This window comes from Notamacropus eugenii, chromosome 4 (genome assembly GCF_028372415.1).
Source record: "Notamacropus eugenii isolate mMacEug1 chromosome 4, mMacEug1.pri_v2, whole genome shotgun sequence".
Taxonomy (NCBI): domain Eukaryota; kingdom Metazoa; phylum Chordata; class Mammalia; order Diprotodontia; family Macropodidae; genus Notamacropus; species Notamacropus eugenii.
In genome coordinates, this window is record NC_092875.1 from 359758997 (window position 1) to 359778828 (window position 19832).

Below are 19832 nucleotides of genomic sequence, written 5' to 3' on the forward strand. Positions count from 1 at the left end.
CTCAATCAGTATTCAGTAAATATCTGGAAAGCCGTTGACCTCCTACTATCTTGTAAGAATTTCTGAGGTTAGAATGCTATCTGAATACAACCTGCAGCCCAAGGAGAAAGATATGCTGGAAGAAAGAGCCAGACCTTGTGATAATGTTCACATAAATCTTGTAACTGACATAGAAAGAGCTTTGCTCCATACATAATAGCAAACATTTTTTTAAGGGGATGAAAGCTAAGGTTGAGGGTATTAATGTGGTTATATCTTTTACCTACATTTAACCTTTGGTGTAAGACATTTGCTTCTTTCATATTAAAAATCAGCTTCCAAATGAAAAGTTACATTGGTCACAAACAGGTCAGTCTCCCACTTCACAGAGGTCTTTCTAGCTTGAATAGACTCAATTCAAAAAAATTGCCAGAACCTAATCACCAGTTAATATTATGGGAAATAAATGCAGAAAAGAAATCTGCAATTTTAACTTAAAAAAAAAAACACAAAACTCCAGACATTGTGCAAACAACTGGATGCAAACATAAGCAAAAAAGGCCAGGCCTTGACCTCAAGTAGCTTCTATTCTAATAGAGGAAGGCATCACATAAAAGAGAGTTGATTGCAAAACCCATGCCAGCTTCAAAGCACTCCCCTTCACTGTGCCTACTCCAGAAAAAGGTGTATCCAGCTCCAACTTCAGTAAGCTGGCCTTCATTTGCTAACTTTGTTTCACTCAGGTCTGTTATTTGGATGTGATACCTGTTGAGTTCTCTTGCAACAAGAGCAGTTTTTTCAGGTCAACAGGTCTAATGTGCACATGTTCCATGTGCTTATGGTGAGTGGAATCATCTTTGCAGATATTATGGGTGATATCTTTTGATTCGTGCGTAAATTGGATTTAAGGGAGGCAGAGTTGCACAAAGTCATCAGCCTCACTCTCTCCTCCAGAGTCATCATAGTCCAGTGGCAGGACACAGTCAAGACGGCTGGCAATGGCTCAGGCTGCAGTGGATGACCTTGGCATCTTCGGGGTCTAACCAAGCTCTAAGTGCTCCACATCACCTGCTTCATCTGCCTTCATGGCCGCTGGAACAAATTGTTCTCATCTGCCCGTTCCTCCAGATGAAGTCTTCACATGCTTGGGGTAGACACTCCCCTAACTCACCAATGGGTTTGAGAGCCCTTGGTTACTCTCAACCTGGTTTGGCCCATCTGCTGAAACAGTTTACTGTGGTGTGGTTGCTGTGCATGCTGCAGCTTCTTGGAGCCACAGGTGAGAGTTAGGTGGAATAGGTAAACACCAAAGATGGAAAGAGCCCCCAAAAGGGCTTGGCAGCCATCACACCAAAGGTACTGGTCCTCCCTGAACACACCCTACACCCCAAAAGAGAGTTGAAAAAGGGAAGGGGAAGATACTTGAGTGGGGGCATAGTGAAGTAGAGTCAGGTATGTGTTCATCCTTCATTGCCAAAGACAACCATGCCATCAGAGAAATGATGACATCTCTTGCACTTGACTTTGTTTTGAGTGAGGGAAGGCTGTAGTCAGGTATGTGTTCATCCTTCGTTGCCAAAGACAACCATGCCATCAGAGAAATGATGACATCTCTTGCACTTGACTTTGTTTTGCGTGAGGGAAGGCTGTAGTCAGGTATGTGTTCATCCTTCGTTGCCAAAGACAACCATGCCATCAGAGAAATGATGACATCCCTTGCACTTGACTTTGTTTTGAGTGAGGGAAGGCTGTAGTCAGGTATGTGTTCATCCTTCATTGCCAAAGACAACCATGCCATCAGAGAAATGATGACATCTCTTGCACTTGACTTTGAGTGAGGGAAGGCTGTGCAGGTCACCAGCTGTGCAGGTCACTTCCTCTCCAGAGCCATCTGAATCATCAGGATGACTGGAGATGACCCAGGATGAGGCAATCAGAGTTAAGTGACTTGCCCAAAGTCACACAGCTAGTGACTGTCAAGTGTCTGAGGTGAGATTTGAACTTAGGTCCTCCTGACTCTTGTACTGGTGCTCTATCCACTGTACCACCTAGCTGCCCAGTAGAGTCAGGAGAGGAAGGAAGAATGACTGGCTTGGTGTTTTCTCTAAAAATGAAGGTTCCAGGAGAAAAATTCAAGAGAGAGAAAAAGAGACCACAGGAGTGGAGAGATATTCCAGTGTGAGAAGACAATGAAAGCAGTGAGTTCAGAGAATTAGCAGAGGAAAGGTATAGAATTCAACTGGCAATCAAAGTCAGCAGGCTGTTAATTAGTGCCAGATATGTTAGATAATTGGATTCAACAAACATTTATTAAGCATCTACTGTGTCCCAGATTCTATTCTAGTTGCTAAGAACAAAAAGACAAAATTAAAAGTAGTCCCTGCCCCACAGGAGTGTACACTTTTTTGGATGGTGAGGAACAATATGTACACAGGTAAGTAAATGCAATGTAATTTCTGGTGTCAAGGTGAGGCAGATAACTAATGAGGATGGGACAGAAATTATCTGGAGTATTGTATCATTTCTAGTCATCCCATTTTATGAGGGGGATTAACAAGCTAGAGTGAGCATAAAGGAAGGTGACCAGGCTGGTGGTCAACTGGAAACCAGTGAAAGAATGAAGAAGTCAGAATTCCAAAACCAATATGTAGTCCCTTGGTTTCTTGAAATCCTGTCAATCTCTAAGCATAAAATTGAGATTTTATCTTAAAAGGCTTAGCCTGACTCTCCAGAATTCAGAACAAAAGTTTCAAATGATTTAGTGAGTAAAGGGGTCTTAGAGGTTGTTTTGTGTAGTCCAGTTCCCTCATTTTCTGGATGAGGAAACTAAGGTTGGGAAAGGTAAAGTTGCTAAATTTCTTTCCCCTGTTCTCCAGGACCTTAAGCACCTTTAAGTCCTAAAAGGACTCGGGCATTCTTAAACTGGAAGGTATCCAGGAATTGCTCCTGCCTTCCCAAACTCCTCGTTGCAAAGGAATTCGGCTGAGGGGCAGAAATTCTGGGAAAGACTTCAGTCCTTCCCACTCCTTCATCTGGGAGTATTTGAGCATTTCAATCTTCTGTCATAACACTGCTCATTGCGGTCTTGTGGTAAAGCTGGCTTTTGTGCCAGCACTATCTGTCGTTGGTGGTAAATTATAATATCTGTTCTTGGTATTTGAGAAAGCTACTTCCTCTTCCCCTTTTCCTTTTGATTTGTAGATGAAATATGACAAAATTGAAAAAGCCAAAGTTTATTGCTATCCTAAACTTTGTGGCAAAGTGGTCTGATTTCCTGCTCACGTCTCTCTCGTAGAATTCCTGTCTTCCTTCATGGTCGCAGCCAGATGCTACCTACTACAGAGACATTTCTGGATATCCCAATTGTTAGTACTCTTTCCTTTCTAAAATCATTTTGAATTCATTTATTTGTGTATGTGTTGTATTCCATAGTAGAACATAACAATAAGCATACTGTCTAATTTTTTTTTTGTCTTTGTAACCCTAGTACCTAGGAGAGTATCTAGCACATAGTGGGACTCTCGATAAATGTTTATCCACTTATTGAATTGAATTATTGAAGGAAAGATTGAGACATGATTTTAAGCTTCCTTCAATTCTCAGCTGAAATCCTGTTTTTACAAGAGACTTTCCTCATACTCCTTAATCTTATTGCCTTCCCTCAGAGATTTCCTCAATTTATCCTGTCTTTATCTTGTTTATATGTAGTTTTTTTCATGTTGTCTCCCCCAATAGACCATAAGCTGCTTGAGAAGAGAGACTATTTTTTGTCTTTCTTTGTAACCTTAGCACTTAGCACAGTGCTTGACATGTAGCAGGCAATTAATGGATGAGAGGCAATTAAATAAAATATTCAGAAAGGTAAATCATGAGGGAGCGGAGGGTGATTATTGATTCTTTGCTTGGTATACAGAATCACTACACAAGTCTTTGAAATAGCAAGCTCTCCAAATACCTAACATCTTAGATTTACAGACAAAAGCAACCTTAGGGTTAGAAAGTTCAATTTTCTTATTTTATAGACAAGGAAACCGAACCCCAGAGAGAAGGGATTTGCACAGGCAGTAAGTAGGAAAGCTAACATTTGAGTTCAGGTGCTCTGACAACAAATTTGTGTATAATCATCCGCTATGCACTAATATTATCAAAGTAATTGAATAATAAGAAGCTTTGAATGAGCTGTGATTGAAATATCTCTGAAAATAATGAGGTACATACTGGTTATATGAACCTGGGAAAATCACTTATCCTATCAGTTCCTCAGTCAACTCTTTAAAATAAGGGTTCTTAATCTGGGACCTGGCACCTTTTTTATTTTGACAACTGTATTTCACTATAAAGGGCTTCTTTTGTAATCCTATGTGTTTTATTCTGTGTTTTTAGAAACCTCACTCTGAGAAGGGTTCCACACGTTTCATCAAAGGTAAAGGCCAAAATGGGTCACAGATGTATACAGAATAAGTGAGAGGTAGTCTAGAGGGAAGATCTATATATAGAGGCCTATGTCTGTATGTAGTTGTGGACATGTTCTCCCTCCTCCCCCTTGTCATTAGACTATTGGATCCTTGAGAACAGAGACTGGTTTTCTTTTATTCCTTTCTTTTCATACCTAATCTTTCGCAGGGTGCATGATACAAACTAGATACTTAAAAAATGCTTGTTAGTCAACTGAAACTCCTCCCAATGGAAATCAGCACCTACTGTTCAAATTATAGTCATAGAACCGAATTGCTATTCTTATCAGTAAAGGAGGAATTTGGCATTCTTGGGTCACTAACACTCACAAGAAACACAATATGTCTTGGGAATTGTAAACTATGAAGGGCCTTCTCTTCAGTTCAGCTACAGGAATTGACAAGACAAAAAAATAATCCACGAGGCTTTTGCCCTATCTGCCACAGAAATGAAAATTGATCATTAAAATGAGGGTGGTACCAAGCAAAAAATCAGAAGGACAAAATGCTTAAATACAGTAAAGGAAGTAGCCCTTTCCACATATTCAGAGGTAATTGACTAACTGTGTTTCATAAGCCCAAGAAACACAAGTTGCAGTGAAGTATTTTAAAACCCATCTTTAAAATCTACCATATGCAAAGCAAGATTTAAAAAAACACTGTCCTGTGTTCTGGCCTGGTCACTAACCTTCATTACCATGGCCATCCTACAAGGGTTTAACCATGGTAATTCACACTGTGACCCCCCAACCGAAACAACAGGATAAAATTTTCAGGATTTGAATTCTTTACTAAAGATTTGTGGAAATCTGCTTCATGCGACTTAAAGTCAATCAAGTTCTTTTTCAAAACTAGACCACATAGAATTCAGAAGATCATCATTTGGAACCTCAGGAGGGGAGAGGGCATGCTGATAAAAAATATGATGAGATTAAACTGGAAACAAATGACCAACATACGAAGAATTCTATCTCCTTCTGGTGAAAAGTTTAGGAAAATCTAAGTTTTATGTATTTGGAATTTAAACTCTTACTAAAAAGCAAAACAAAACAAAAACAACAGAATTCTAATTCAGCTCTCTACAACTTGATGTAGTAGGTGGTTGCTCATCATTGAGTTTTTACTTATTCTGCCCATTCCCTAAATAATGGCCTTTTTCTAGAAAGAACTTACCTAAAAGAAATGAGGAGAAGCAGCCTAGAACCTTGGAAAATGTGCTGGATTTGAACTCAGAGCATCTGGGTTTAAATCACCTCTCTATCATCCCTTGTCTGTCTTTTTTCAGTTTGGTTGATTTCTCTGGCCTTCCCTTGTCTCAGCTGTAAGGAAGGGGTTGGACAACATGGCCTCAGAGGTTCCCTCCAGCTCTTCAGCTAGAATCTTCTGATTTCAAGGCCTTTGTTGTTTCTTCAGCGTCCTCTCGCTTCACCAGTCTGAACTATGATGAACTCCAATTCCAACGACTACAAAGTAAATTGGCCTTTGCAATGTATCCATAGCCATTTACTTTTCCTTTGGAGCTGAAGTTTTATTGTCTTGAAGAATGAACGTCAGCATGCTACTAAATATTCAGAAGCAAGACGGGCCTTTCTTTGGTCCATCACTGATAAACTCATGCCCCAGGCTGTTGTCACATTTGCCATAGGACCCCTTTAAGGCTTGTGGCCAACCAAACTCTGGACACATCAATATGTATTGTTTCAGTGAAGGTTGGCCATGGAGAGGAATGTTAATAATTTGAGTGACTGGAAAAGAGCTCGTAACCACACTTGGCACAGACATAGATACCTGGCTCAGAGTAGTTCTGGAAAACCTCTCCACCCAAAATGCAGAAAGACAATAAGGCAATCACCCGCACAGACTTGGGCTCCCAAAGTGTGCTTGCCACCAGCCACTCAGCTCATCCTAATCTCACCTTAAGTAGTCATAAGTAGGCTCTTTTCATGGAGGACTGTTTTAATTTTCTAGTTCTGTTCTGCTTTGGGGAAGGGTAGAAAGAAAGAGCTTCCCAGTCTGATCTTAAAGAGGAGACTGGGCCATCCTCAAGAGAGAGAAAAACTCAGGACAACAGAAAGGAATAAGGTGTCATAGAAAGGAAGTTAAAGTAAGCAGGCTTATCATAAGGGCTTTTGATAACTCACGGCCAAAACCAACATCTGTCCCTTACTTTTTGAATGTTCAACTCAGGAGGATTAATGGAATTCACCTTGGATAACCTTATGTTGCCAGGGATCCCAGGCTTTCCCCACCCCTTGGCCAGCTGCTCCCTGGAAGCCTTCCCCTCCTCCCACCCTGGACAGTTCCAGGGCTCTCAGATCAGCTTAGCTGTGATCTGGTCCAGCACAAGTCTGACAAGACTGTCAGTACTGAAGGGAAAGCAAAATAATTATTATAGCTAATGTTTACATACCCCTTGGAAGCTTACAAGACAATTTATATGCATTATCTTATTTGATCCTCAGAATAGTTCTGGGAGGTAGGTGGTTTTGTTATTCGCAGTTAATAGATGAAGAAACTGAACCTCAGAGAATGACTAAGTGACTTCTCAACTGCCACTGTTAATAGGTTACTATAGTACCCTCCCAAGTGATTCTCTGATTAATGTCATGTCTATTGCATATATTGTTGTGTGTGTTTGTTTTGTTTTTATTTCAATGGCACTGTAGCTGGGATGCCAGGGGAAATCACCTTTGTTGTTTGACTACACAGCTGTTTGTCTTTCTGCTGTATAGTTACAGGTTTCAAACTTGCACCTGCTGATTTTTGCAAGGAGAGGAATGCATGACACTCCTCAATGGAAGAGAATGATTACTTGATGCTCTGTTACTTGTGTGAAGGGCAGAGTTGGCAAGAACTTGGGAGAGGAGATCTCCCAGTTTTAGCTTCCAAATGGGCATGCATGTTGCAGGTTCTCTTCAGAATCTCTGAAGATTCTAGAAAGAAGCCAACATGTAGTGGAGCTGGCACCTTGGCCAGCTCCATTTCCAATTTACCACACTAAAGGTTTTAAGGGATTTTCCTTTGAGTGAAATTGGATATATTCTCTCTCTCTCTCTCTCTCTCTCTCTCTCTCTCTCTCTCTCTCTCTCTCTCTCTCTCTCTCTCTCTCTCCCTCTGGAAGAGCTCATTCATTCTGTATAGTCTGTATATCTACATAACTTCTCTGATATCGGTTTGCCATCAGACTGGATAAATGGTTTTATTTGCTATTTACTACACATCACGGTCTTTGTGTACAACTAACAATTGGTGCTGTTTTATACAGTAGATAGTTTGGGGCACTCCCTGTTAAAGGGATAATATCCAAGAATGCAGCTTGAAAATCTTGAAAATTATTTCTCCTAGCCCTGCTCTCTGAAGAGAGAAGCATGGCCACCTAATGGCTCCAATCTCTTGCTTCCCTCCTGGCAGGAATCCATCTTCCTTGGAGAAAGGTGATTCATGCCTTCCTGTGAAACACACCTTAACAGACCCATTCATACATACATATAGCCCACAAGAGCAACACATACCCCCACAGACATGTTTCTTACATAAGATTTGAACCCTGCCATTATTTTTTTCTTTTCTTTTGAAAATTAATTTATCTTTACTTTTCAACATTCACTTACATAAGATTTTTAGTTCTCAATTTCCTTCTCCTTCCTTCCCCCCTCCCCAAGACAGTGTACAATCTGAAATAGGCTCTACATATGCATTCATATTAAACATATTTTCATATTAGTCATGTTGTAAAGAAGAATTAGAACCAATAGGAGAAGGAATAAACAAAAAAAAAGAGATAGAGCAAATAGTATGCTTCAATTTGCCTTCAGACTCTATAGTTCTTTTTCTGGATGTGGATATTGTTCATCATGAACCTTTTGGAATAGTCTTAGATCCTTGCAGTGCTGAGAAGAGTTGAGTCTATCCAGTTGGTCATCACACAATTTGGCTGTTACTGAGCACAATATTCTCCTGGTTCTGCTCACTTCACTCAGAATCAGTTCATATAAGTCTTTCCAGGTTTTTCTGAAGTCTGCCTGCTCATCATTTCTTACAGCACAATAGTATTCCATTGCATTCATATACTATAACTTGTTCAGCCATTCCCCAACTGTTGGGCATCACTTCAATTTTCAATTCTTGGCCACCACAAAAAGAGTTGCTATAAATATTTTTGTACATGGAAACCCACCATTATTACTACTCTAAAGACCCATCTCACAGTGCTTCTTCTGAGCTTCTGAAACTCACAAATTTCTAGCTTCTAACTTCCTTTGCCTAAAATAAAAGAATAAAAACTAAACCAAAGAACCGAGGCCTGTTTTCATGAGGCCATGTGATCTTGGATGGGGAGAGGATCCAAGATCTCTCCCTTCCTAACATTGTCTTTTACAATATTTAGCAGGAAGAACTCAGACAAAGAGAAATCAAAATGAGAGAGGAGAGGCCAACGCTCTCTCTGCTCAGCTAGTGCCTTTTGAATGTATCAATATTTAATCAAAAAGATTTCTCCTTCCCATGTGATAAGAAGACCAGAACAGAATTTCTACTGTGTTCTAAAGGCCCTCCAAGACATTTCCATTACCTTCATCAAGAGTCTCTGAGAAGCACATTCTCTGGGCTCTGCTGTGTAGAGAACTGCATCAATAATATTCTGAGCACACTCACAAGGGCTGGGTTCAATGGCCAGTCTCTCATTACATCTAAGACACAATTATAATATATTTTTATCATAATTGTAGATATGATTCAAAATAATTTAACATCATTGTACACAGAAAGCACGTTGCCCAGCATGTACTCATTCTTCAAACCCTGCATCAACCCCTTCAGAAACAGACATGGAAGAAGCTTGGATTAAAAAAAGATTATTTTCTTACTATATTAATAACCAATTTTATATACAGGACCAAAAGATCCTCTTTTTCCTTCCTTACTCAAAACCCAGCCCCTCAAGGACATTTCTGACCTTGCCCAAAATTTTATCCACCTAGACCCTCTTATCTAGTTGGAATTCTTACTGTGTAACCCCACCATTGTTCTACTCAGGTAGGACTAAGTGGAAAATAGATTCTTTTGTACAGCTTGCTGGAGGAGGAATGATCTGGGAAAGTGCTGACATGATCAAAATCATGTCCCCCAGCCCTCATTAGAAAAAGTCCATCTTTCATTATAATATTGATTTGCTTATTAATTGTTACCCAATCAAAGTTGATTTTTACCCTCAAGGACACTCTCCTTTCCAAAGGCATTTAAACATTGAACAACCTCTATGCAAGGTCTGATTTCTGAAATACTGACATTAATTTATTGATTATTTACCAGACTAATAGTAAATCAATGATTAATTACCCAGAAGAATCTGTCTCCAGGAAATTGTCATTCATTTTTTATTTTATTCATATCTAAACTGAACTGGGTATTCAGTTCCCTCCTACAACCCTCACATCCTAGGAGAGGTCAGGAAGGATAATTATCCAGTGTTTTTGCTCAGGAAAACAAAATTGACACTATGTCAATGTCCTTTGTTGTGTTAAAGGAACTTGAAGCGTCACTGCTATTGCTCTCTCTCCAAAACAGCACAAGATATGTAGGTAGAGTGGTGTCTAGTATTGTTTTGCTCTCATGTGGCCAAGCCCCTGATTTATAGTCTTCAACACTATTGGGTGTGTACATTTAATTCTTGTCTCTGTCCTTGTGGTACCAGTCAGATCAGAGGGTATTTCCCTCTATGGTATATGAATTCACAACTGGAAAAAGAAAGGACTATAGCTCCCTATAAGTAAGTTGCCATTTTCCTATTCAAACTTCTCCATGTTCCAGTTTGGTTCCTTCTGTCAGTCACGTAAGGGCAGCTAGGTAGCTCAGTGGATAGTACTGGGCCTAGAGTCAGAAAGACCCAAGTTCAAATTCAGAATCAGATACTTAGTAGTTGTGTGGGCAAGTCACTTAATCCTATTTGCCTCAGTTTACTTATCTGTAAAATGAACGGGAGAAGGAAATGGCAAACCACTCTAGTGTCCTTGCCAAGAAAACTCCAAATTGGGTCATGAAGAGTTGGATGTGACTGAAAAATGAACAACAACCATGACATGAACACATATTCCTCTGAGATATACTCTATGCAGGGCTTAGGTATTACATCTATTTTAGGTTTGGGGTCAAGAATATCTAGGGAATCAATTTTAAAAGATGCAAAGGAAATGTCCCTAACAGTACCAGACCTTAAATTATGCTACTAAGTTCTAAGAGTTGAAACTATTTGGTACTAGGTAAGAAATAGTGAGGTTGAATAATAGAAGAGATTATGTACATGATATCCAGAAGAAAAGAACACAGTAAACACATTAGTGTTTGATAAACTCAAAGATCCCAGCTAATGGTGCAAGAACTCATTATTTAACAAAAACTATTGGGAAAACTGGAAAGTAAAAGACAAAAACTAGGTACAGACTGACATCTCACATAGTACACCAAGATAGCCTCAAAACGGGTATATTATTTAGACATAAAGAATGATATTACCTTGGGGGGAAGAGTCAAGATGGTGGAGTAGAAAGACACACATATGCTAGCTCCTAACCCACAGCCCATAAAATATGTGTAAAGAAGAACTCCCAACAAATTCTGGAGCAGCAGAAGCCACAGAACAACAGTGTGGAGGAGATTTCTGTTCCAGAGAGACCTAAAAAACTGACATGAAAGGTCCGTCACGCTGGACCCGGAGCAGAGCCCAGCACTGCCTTGCCCGCGCAGCACCGAGTGGAGCAGACCTGAGCAGGCTTCAGGAACAGAATGTCCAGCAGCTGTGCAGGTCCCTCCACCCACAGGTGCCAAAGGTCAGTGAGAGGGTCTTTTTGGCTGGCTGGGAGGGGAGCGGGGTGTCCCCATAACTCAGGCCCCCTCAGGAGGCAGCTGCAGACAGAGGCTCCCAAAGCAGGCAGGAGCTCAGATCCATTGTTGAAGGTCTCTGCATAAACCCCCTGAAGGAACTGAGCCCTGTGTGATGGCCCTGCCCCCACCTGAGCACCTGAACTTAATCTCACACTGAATAGCAGCCTTGCCCCTGCCAAAAGCCCTTAGGCTGGGAAGTAGCATTTGAATCTCAGACCCCAAGCACTGGCTGGGAGGATCTGGAGGCCAGGTGGGTGTGGAGAGGAAACTCAGAAGTCAAGTCACTGGCTGGGAAAATGCCCAGAAAAGGGGGAAAAAAAATAAGACCATAGAAGGTTACTTTCTTGGTGAACAGATATCTCCTCCCATCCTTTCTGATGAGGAAGAACAATGCTTACCATCAGGGAAAGACATAGAAGTCAAGGTTTCTGTATCCCAAACAGACAAAATAAAATATTCAATGGGCTTAGGCCATGGAAGAGCTCAAAAAGGATTTTGAAAATCAAGTTAGAGAGGTGGAGGAAAAACTGGGAAGAGAAATGAGAGAGATGCAAGAAAAGCATGAAAAGCAGGTCAACACCTTTCTAAAGGTGACCCAAAAAATGCTGAAGAAAATAACATCTTAAAAAATAGGCTAACTCGGGGGGCGGAGCCAAGATGGCGGAGTAGAAAGACGCACATACACATAGCTCTGAACCCACAACCCATAGAACGGCTACAGTGAAGTAACTCACGGTGAATTTTGCACCCAGAGGCCACGGAACATTGGAGCAAGGGAGATTTCTGTTCCGGAGAGACCTGCAAACCTCTCGCGGGGGGTCCTTCGTGCTGCGGACTGGGTGCCAGGACTGGGAGCTGAGTGCAGCCCTGCCGCGGCCACGGCACAGAGAGGAAAAGATCTGAGCAGGCTTCAGGGACAGGATCTCCAGCGGCCACGCGGGTCCCTCCACCCACAGAGGGACCTGCAAACCTCTTGCAAGACCAGAGGGCAAAATAAATATTCAAGGAATCCACAGAACACCGCATGAAAGAGATCCAAAAAGAGAAACTCCTAGGAACATTGTGGCCAAATTCCAGAACTCCCAGGTGAAAGAGAAAATATTGCAAGCAGCTAGAAAGAAACAATTCAAGTATTGTGGAAATACAATCAGGATAACACAAGATCTAGCAGCTTCTACATTAAGGGATCGAAGGGCATGGAATAGGATATTCCAGAAGTCAAAGGAACTAGGACTAAAACCAAGAATCACCTACCCAGCAAAACTGAGTATAATACTTCAGGGGAAAAATTGGTCTTTCAATGAAATAGAGGATTTTCAAGCATTCTTGATGAAAAGACCAGAGCTGAAAAGAAAATTTGACTTCCAAACACAAGAATGAAGAGAACCATGAAAAGGTGAACAGCAAAGAGAAGTCATAAGGGACTTACTAAAGTTGAATTGTTTACATTCCTACATGGAAAGACAATATTTGTAACTCTTGAAACATTTCAATATCTGGGTACTGGGTGGGATTACACACACACACATGCACACACACATAGAGACAGAGTGCACAGAGTGAATTGAAGAGGATGGGATCATATCTTAAAAAAAAAATGAAATCAAGCAGTGAGAGAGAAATATATTGGGAGGAGAAAGGGAGAAATTGAATGGAGCAAATTATCTCTCATAAAAGAGGCAAGCAAAAGACTCATTAGTGGAGGGATAAAGAGGGGAGGTGAGAAAAAAACATGAAGTCTACTCTCATCACATTCCACCAAAGGAAAGAATAAAATGCACACTCATTTTGGTAGGAAAACCTATCTCACAATACAGGAAAGTGGGGGATAAGGGGACAAGCAGGGTGGGGGGGACGATAGAAGGGAGGGCATGGGAGGAGAGTGCAATTCAAGGTCGACACTCATAGGGAGGGATAGGATCAAAAGAGAATAGAAGTAATGGGGGACAGGATAGGATGGAGGGAAATATAGTTAGTCCTATACAACACAACTATTATGGAAGTCATTTGCAAAACTACACAGATTTGGCCTATATTGAATTGCTTGCCTTCCAAAGGGAAGGGGTGGAGAGGGAGGGAGGTAAAGAAGTTGGAACTCAAAGTGTTAGGATCAACTGTAATGTTCTTGCCACTAGGAAATAAGAAATACAGGTAAAGGGGTATAGAAAGCTATCTGGCCCTACAGGACAAAAGAGAAGACAGAGACAAGGGCAGAGAGGGATGATAGAAGAGAGAGCAGATTGGTCATAGGGGTAATTAGAATGCTTGGTGTTTGGGGGGGGAGGGGATAAAAGGGGAGAAAATTTGTAACCCAAAATTTTGTGAAAATGAGTGTTAAAAGTTAAATAAATAAATTTAATTATATAAAAAAAAATAGGCTAACTCAATTGGCAAAAGAGGTTCAAAAAGCCAATGAGGAGAAGAATGCTTTCAAAAGCAGAATTAGTCAAATGGAAAAGGAGGTTCAAAAGCTCACTGAAGAAAATAGTTCTTTCCAAATTAGAATGGAACAGATGGAGGCTAATGACTTTATGAGAAACCAAGAAATCACAAAACAAAACCAAAAGAATGAAAAAATGGAAGATAATGTGAAATCTCTCATTGGAAAAACAACTGACCTGGAAAACAGATCCAGGAGAGACAACTTAAAAATTATGGGACTACCTGAAAGCCATGATCAAAAAAAGAGCCTAGCCATCATCTTTCATGAAATTATCAAGGAAAACTGCCCTGAGATTCTAGAACCAGAGGGCAAAGTAAGTATTCAAGGAATCCACAGAACACCGCATGAAAGAGATCCAAAAAGAGAAACTCCTAGGAACATTGTGGCCAAATTCCAGAGTTCCCAGGTCAAGGAGAAAATATTGCAAGCAGCTAGAAAGAAACAATTCAAGTATTGTGGGAATACAATCAGGATAACACAAGACCTAGCAGCTTCTACATTAAGGGATAGAAGGGTGTGGAATATGATATTCCAGAAGTTAAAGGAACTAGGACTAAAACCAAGAATCACCTACCCAGCAAAACTGAGTATAATACTTCAGGGGAAAAAATGGTATTTCAATGAAATCAAGGACTTTCAAGCATTCTTGATGAAAAGACCAGAGCTGAAAAGAAAATTTGACTTTCAAACACAAGAATGAAGAGAAACATGAAAAGGTAAACAGTAAAGAGAAGTCATAAGGGACTTACTAAAGTTGAACTGTTTACATTCCTACATGGAAAGTCAATATTTGTAACTCTTGAAACTTTTCAGTATCTGGGTAGTGGGTGGGATTACACACACACATACACACACACACACACACAGACAGAGAGCACAGAGTGAATTGAATAGGATGGGATCATATCTTAAAAAAATGAAATCAAGCAGTGAGAGAGAAATATATTGGGAGGAGAAAGGGAGAAATGGAATGGAGCAAATTATCTCTCATAAAAGAGGCAAGAAAAAGACTTTTTAGTGGAGGGAAAAAGAGGGGAAGTGAGAAAAAAACATGAAGTTTACTCTCATCACATTCCACTAAAGGAAGGAATAAAATGCACACTCATTTTGGTATGAAAACCTATCTTAACAATACAGGAAAGTGGGGGAGAAGGGGCTAAGCAGGGTGGGGGGGAGGATGGAAGGGAGGGCAATGGGAGGAGGGAGCAATTTGAAGTCAACACTCTTGGGGAAGAACAGGATCAAAAGAGAGGATAGAAGCAATGGGGGGCAGGATAGGATAGAGGGAAATATAGTTAGTCTTACACAACATGACTATTATGGAAGTCATTTGCAAAACTACACAGATATGGCCTATATTGAATTGCTTGCTTTCCCAAAGAGAATGGGTGGGGAGGGAGAGATGAAGAGAAGTTGGAACTCAAAGTTTTAGGAACAAGTGTCAAGTACTGTTCTTGCTACTAGGCAATAAGAAATACACATAATGGGCTATAGAAAGTTATCTGCCCCTACAGGACAAAAGAGAAGATGGGGACAAGGGAAGGGAGGGATGATAGAAGAGAGGGCAGATTGGTGATAGGGGCAATTAGAATGCTCAGTGTTTTGGGGTGGAGGGAGGGGACAAATGGGGAGAAAATTTGGAACCTAAAATGTGAAAATGAATGTTAAAAATTAAATAAATAATTTTTTTAAAAAAAGAATGATATCAAAAGTAAATTAGTGGAACATGAAATAGAGAGATGATGGATTCGAGGGCAGATTGAAACTCTCTTCTTTTTACTTTTCTTTCCTTTTTTTCTTTTCTTTTCTTTTCTTTTCTTTGCTCTTTTCCCCTCTCTTTTCCCCTTGCCTCCTCCCCCTCTCCCTCCACTCTCCCCACCTCTTTCTCTTCTTTTCCTCTCTTTCCCTTCTTTCCTCCCCTCTTCTCTTCTCTCTTCCTCTCTCCCCTTCTCCTCTCCTCTCCTGTCCTCCTTTCTCCCCCTCTGCCTTCCCCTTTTCTCCCTTCTCTTCCTGATACAGAAATTTGTTTTACATGACTATACATATTAGTAATAGGTTTTGTGTTTCTTGCTTTGGGTAGGGAAGGGGAAAGGAGGAGGGAGACAGAATTCAGAATTGAAAATAAAATAAAATTGAAGTTTTCTGAAGGGAAAAATAAGAAAGGTTAAGCGACCAGCCCAGGGTTACTTAACCAATATTTGTCTGACACAGCACTTAAATCTAAGCCTCCTTGACTCTGCGATCCAGCTGTGTCCACTACATCACGTTGCCTCAAATTTTAGACATATTGTAGATTGAATTGGTTTTCATTTGTTGGCCTCATAACAGAATTAACCATTATGTATACATAACATTGTTTCTATGTGTACACGCATTCTGAGTTCACAATACGATACTGAGTGTGTTTGAAACAAAAGGAAGAGTGCTGGATTTAGAGTCTACCATACCTGACTTCAAATACTGCTTCTAGTTACATGTGTTCCCTTTGGCCAGTTACTTGACCTTTAACATTTTTTCTTTCCTTATTTTTAAATTACGGTATCATTTGACCTTTAACATGCCTTTCAGACCCAAATTTAGAGACCTGTGTATTAGTTTGGCATTTCTGTGTGTCCTCAGGTCCTTCTGTTTCTGCAACCAAGGAAAGATGACATAGGTTAACAACATCTTGAACAACTAATAAAACTTTTTATTACCTGGTACAAGAGCAGCATCTTTGACCCTACCCCAGCATGGAGTTTTAGTGGGGCTTGAATAGCAAACAGGTTGGAGATACCTCCATGAAAAGAAAAAGAATTGGAAAGAAGAGGTTCCCTTAGGAGAGACTGGTGAAGTTTCAGGTTTGGGTTTTGCTCAGACAGCAGCAATTGCTACTTTCATGTTGCAGCTGCTGAATGGTCCCAGTAAAAACTCTCAATAAAGATTCTGCTCCCAATAGAAGAAACAGCCATGGAAGAGTTCCAGCCTCTCTAGAAATAGCTAAAGAAAGGAAAAGGAAACCCAAAATTAGAAATAGAAAGCAAGGCACAGATCTCCCAGCAACCTCTTTTTCTGTGTATGTAAAATGATTTAAAATTTCATATACTATTCCCCCAAAGCAGAATCGACTCAGAGTCCAGGTATAACAACAGTTTGGTTGAGTGAGGACACCCCTTTGTCCCACAATGTCCAATGGCAGATCTCTATCCTTTGGTAGAGCATGGGTGGAGGGCAGCTATCTACTACATAAATCTTTAAGCAACATATCCTCAAAAGGAACCAGAAAGGAAAAGCACCACAGAGTGGACATTTGTAACATCTTATTTTGAAGTTATGACAATGGTGGACTTGAAAGCATTTCATAACGTTCCTCAGAAGCTAGAGAAAAGCAATAGCACAGATTGGGATGAGACAGGGGGAAAGGGGGGTTGGTTCAGGCAAATACTTGAAAAGAGAGCATTTTTTTCATTTCTATGGAAGAAAAGAAAACTACTTTCAAATGTGCTATATAAAGGGTCCTGTGTGTGTTGATCTCAGCTAAGTTACTTCAACCTCAGTATACTCTTCTGTGGATCTAAACTGTGGGGGATCTTTTATCCCAGCCCATTAAAATTCTGATGAGCTCTGCAGAAATTCATTTCAAAATACTCATATGCCTTTAGAAGTTACAGAATCTTCTGGGAAGAATGTTATCTAACTTTATGCCTGCTTCTCTAATCAAACCAGCAGGTTTTATTAAGTGCCACCATGTGCCCAGCACTGTGCTAAGATGTAAGTACAGCAGCTTCTATTCCAGGGAGCTGTGGTTCTAATAGGGAAGACAACATGGACACATATAGGCATAAACAAAATTCATACACAGGTACGTACAAAACCCATAGGAAGAAGACACAAGGTAATTTTGGCAGCTGAGACTGTGAAAGACCTCATGGCTTTAAGCACCAGTATGAGGTGCTGAAGCTGAGTTTGAAAAAAGCTAGATATTGATAAAGGTAGACGTGAGGAGGGAGGGCATTCCAGGCATGGGGCACAACTGGTACAAAGGCAAAGAGATGGGAGATAGAGTGTTGTGTGTGCATAGCGGCAAGTAGAGCAGTATGGCAAAGCATGCAGAGGTGGCTAATGTATAAGAAGGCTTGAAAGATAGAATAGGCCAGCTTATAAAGATTGCATATGCCAAACTTGAGTTTGTATTTAAGCCTATCGGGTACTCAAGTCACATGTAAAGCATTCTGATAATGAATTAACATATATCCTTTCCCAATTCTGATTCCATTTTACTCCCATTTTTGTCCTCTACTCCCACCCCTGCAGGATGATATTATAAACAGTGTTCTTTGTGAGTCACATGGCTCTTCAATTTTGAAACAGACAACATAGTGCCTTGGAAATTGGTTTATGTCCTGACACTCCGGACTGATTGATTTGGACTAGAAGGGACAATAGAGAGCTTCGAGCTTAATTCTTTCATGTTACATGTGAGAAACTGAGCCCCGAAGAGACAAAATAACATGTGTAAGTTCATACGCTAGTAAGTACCAGAGCTAGAATTTGATCTAGGTCATTTGCTTCCATACAGTGTGCTCTGCCTTTAGAAGTTCCAGAACTTGTGCTTTCCTGCCTCCCATAGCAAGCACATACCAAGTTCTAGACCTATGACTAGCACCAGGGGGCCAGGCCTTTGCTCCAGGGCACTGATACCCAAGTACTTCCTCCTTGTACCCCTTTACTTCTACTTGCCTTAGAGTCCATCCCACACCAATATGTTGCAAGACCACTATGGGGTCCACTATAGCCATAGAGGGACCAGTCACCAAATTTGATTCTATCCCTGTGCCTTTCCTCTGCAAAGACATAATTTCTGTGCTGAATTGCAAATTTTGTTATTTATTCATTCTCCAAGATCAAAGATATTGAGAAAAGCTAGAAAAACAGGAGATAACAGAGCAAGAACAGGCTGGTTGATTTTTTTTAAAAGCATATTAATGTGGCCCATTTGGGGAAAGAAAAAAAAATCTGACTTAGATTTTTCTGGGAAAGGAAAAGACCAGAATGTAAAGAGATGCCAGTGATAGAATGTTTCATGGTACACATAGGCTGAAAATGGCATGTGGCATTAGGGAGCATTCTCAGTGTCCAGGAAAAGAAGGGCAATATCTTTTATGGAATTGCAAAGTGAAAAAACAAAGAAAAAGACCTCACTGCTAAAAGGATGGATACCGGATATCACAGATAGATGGAAGATGGTAATCAGAAACTCCATTATCAGGCAATTAATAATAACTTTGAAAGAGTAATAAGTTTGTCTTCTTTCACGTAAGTAATTGAAAATAGCTGAATGAGCCTAATACAGGGGTATAAATGATTTGTCATCCCAGGCATTGTAAACTGTGCAACAGGAATCAGATGAATACTCTATGATGAGAAATGTATCTGGCTGCCTTTGTCCTGGGGTGAGGATGAAACTCACCTCTGCTGGTCAGCAGTTGAAATCCATGGCTGCTCATTGTGGACCCTCTTAGCCAAACTGTGGGATAATCCATAGAATTTCTCAACCATCACGCAACTAAAGAACACATTCATGGTTCTGTACATTGGTATGAGCCAACTTCTGATTTCCATTATAAAATCACAGAGCTGGAAGGAAATTCATGGATCATCCTACTCTTTTTACAGATAAGGATTTTCAGCGCTGGTGTATTTGTGGTGATCTTTCAATCCCAAACCCCCTGGGCATAGAAGAAAATGGCTGAGATAGCATTTAGCTCCCCCATTGTCAGTCATTCAACAGCCCTTTTCTGAGTTTGGGTGCAGATTTTTTTTCATGTCATGTAAAGAGATTCTCTATTTCCTCAGAATAAAGTCTTCTTAAAGGGGAAAGAGGGAAATTGAATTTCTTGAATAAGCAACCTTTATTCCTAGAGATGTAAGTCCATTGTTCCATTGTGCTTGTAAGTGGGAACAGATGATGTTTCCCTTTCCAGTTTCTACCTACCAGCTTCACCGTTCCATAGTATGTCCAAGCCATACACCAATTCCTCAAGTCAGGTCAGAGTTTTCTATAGTCCTATTTTCTTATAGGAAAACTATGATTTCTA

General features: G+C 40.5%; 1 pseudogene; it reads right to left on the reverse strand.

Moving 5' to 3' along the window:
* Positions 1-5936: 5936 nt before the first annotated feature.
* LOC140502576 (methionine-R-sulfoxide reductase B1 pseudogene) lies at positions 5937-19293 on the reverse strand (annotated as a pseudogene).
* Positions 19294-19832: the final 539 nt, after the last annotated feature.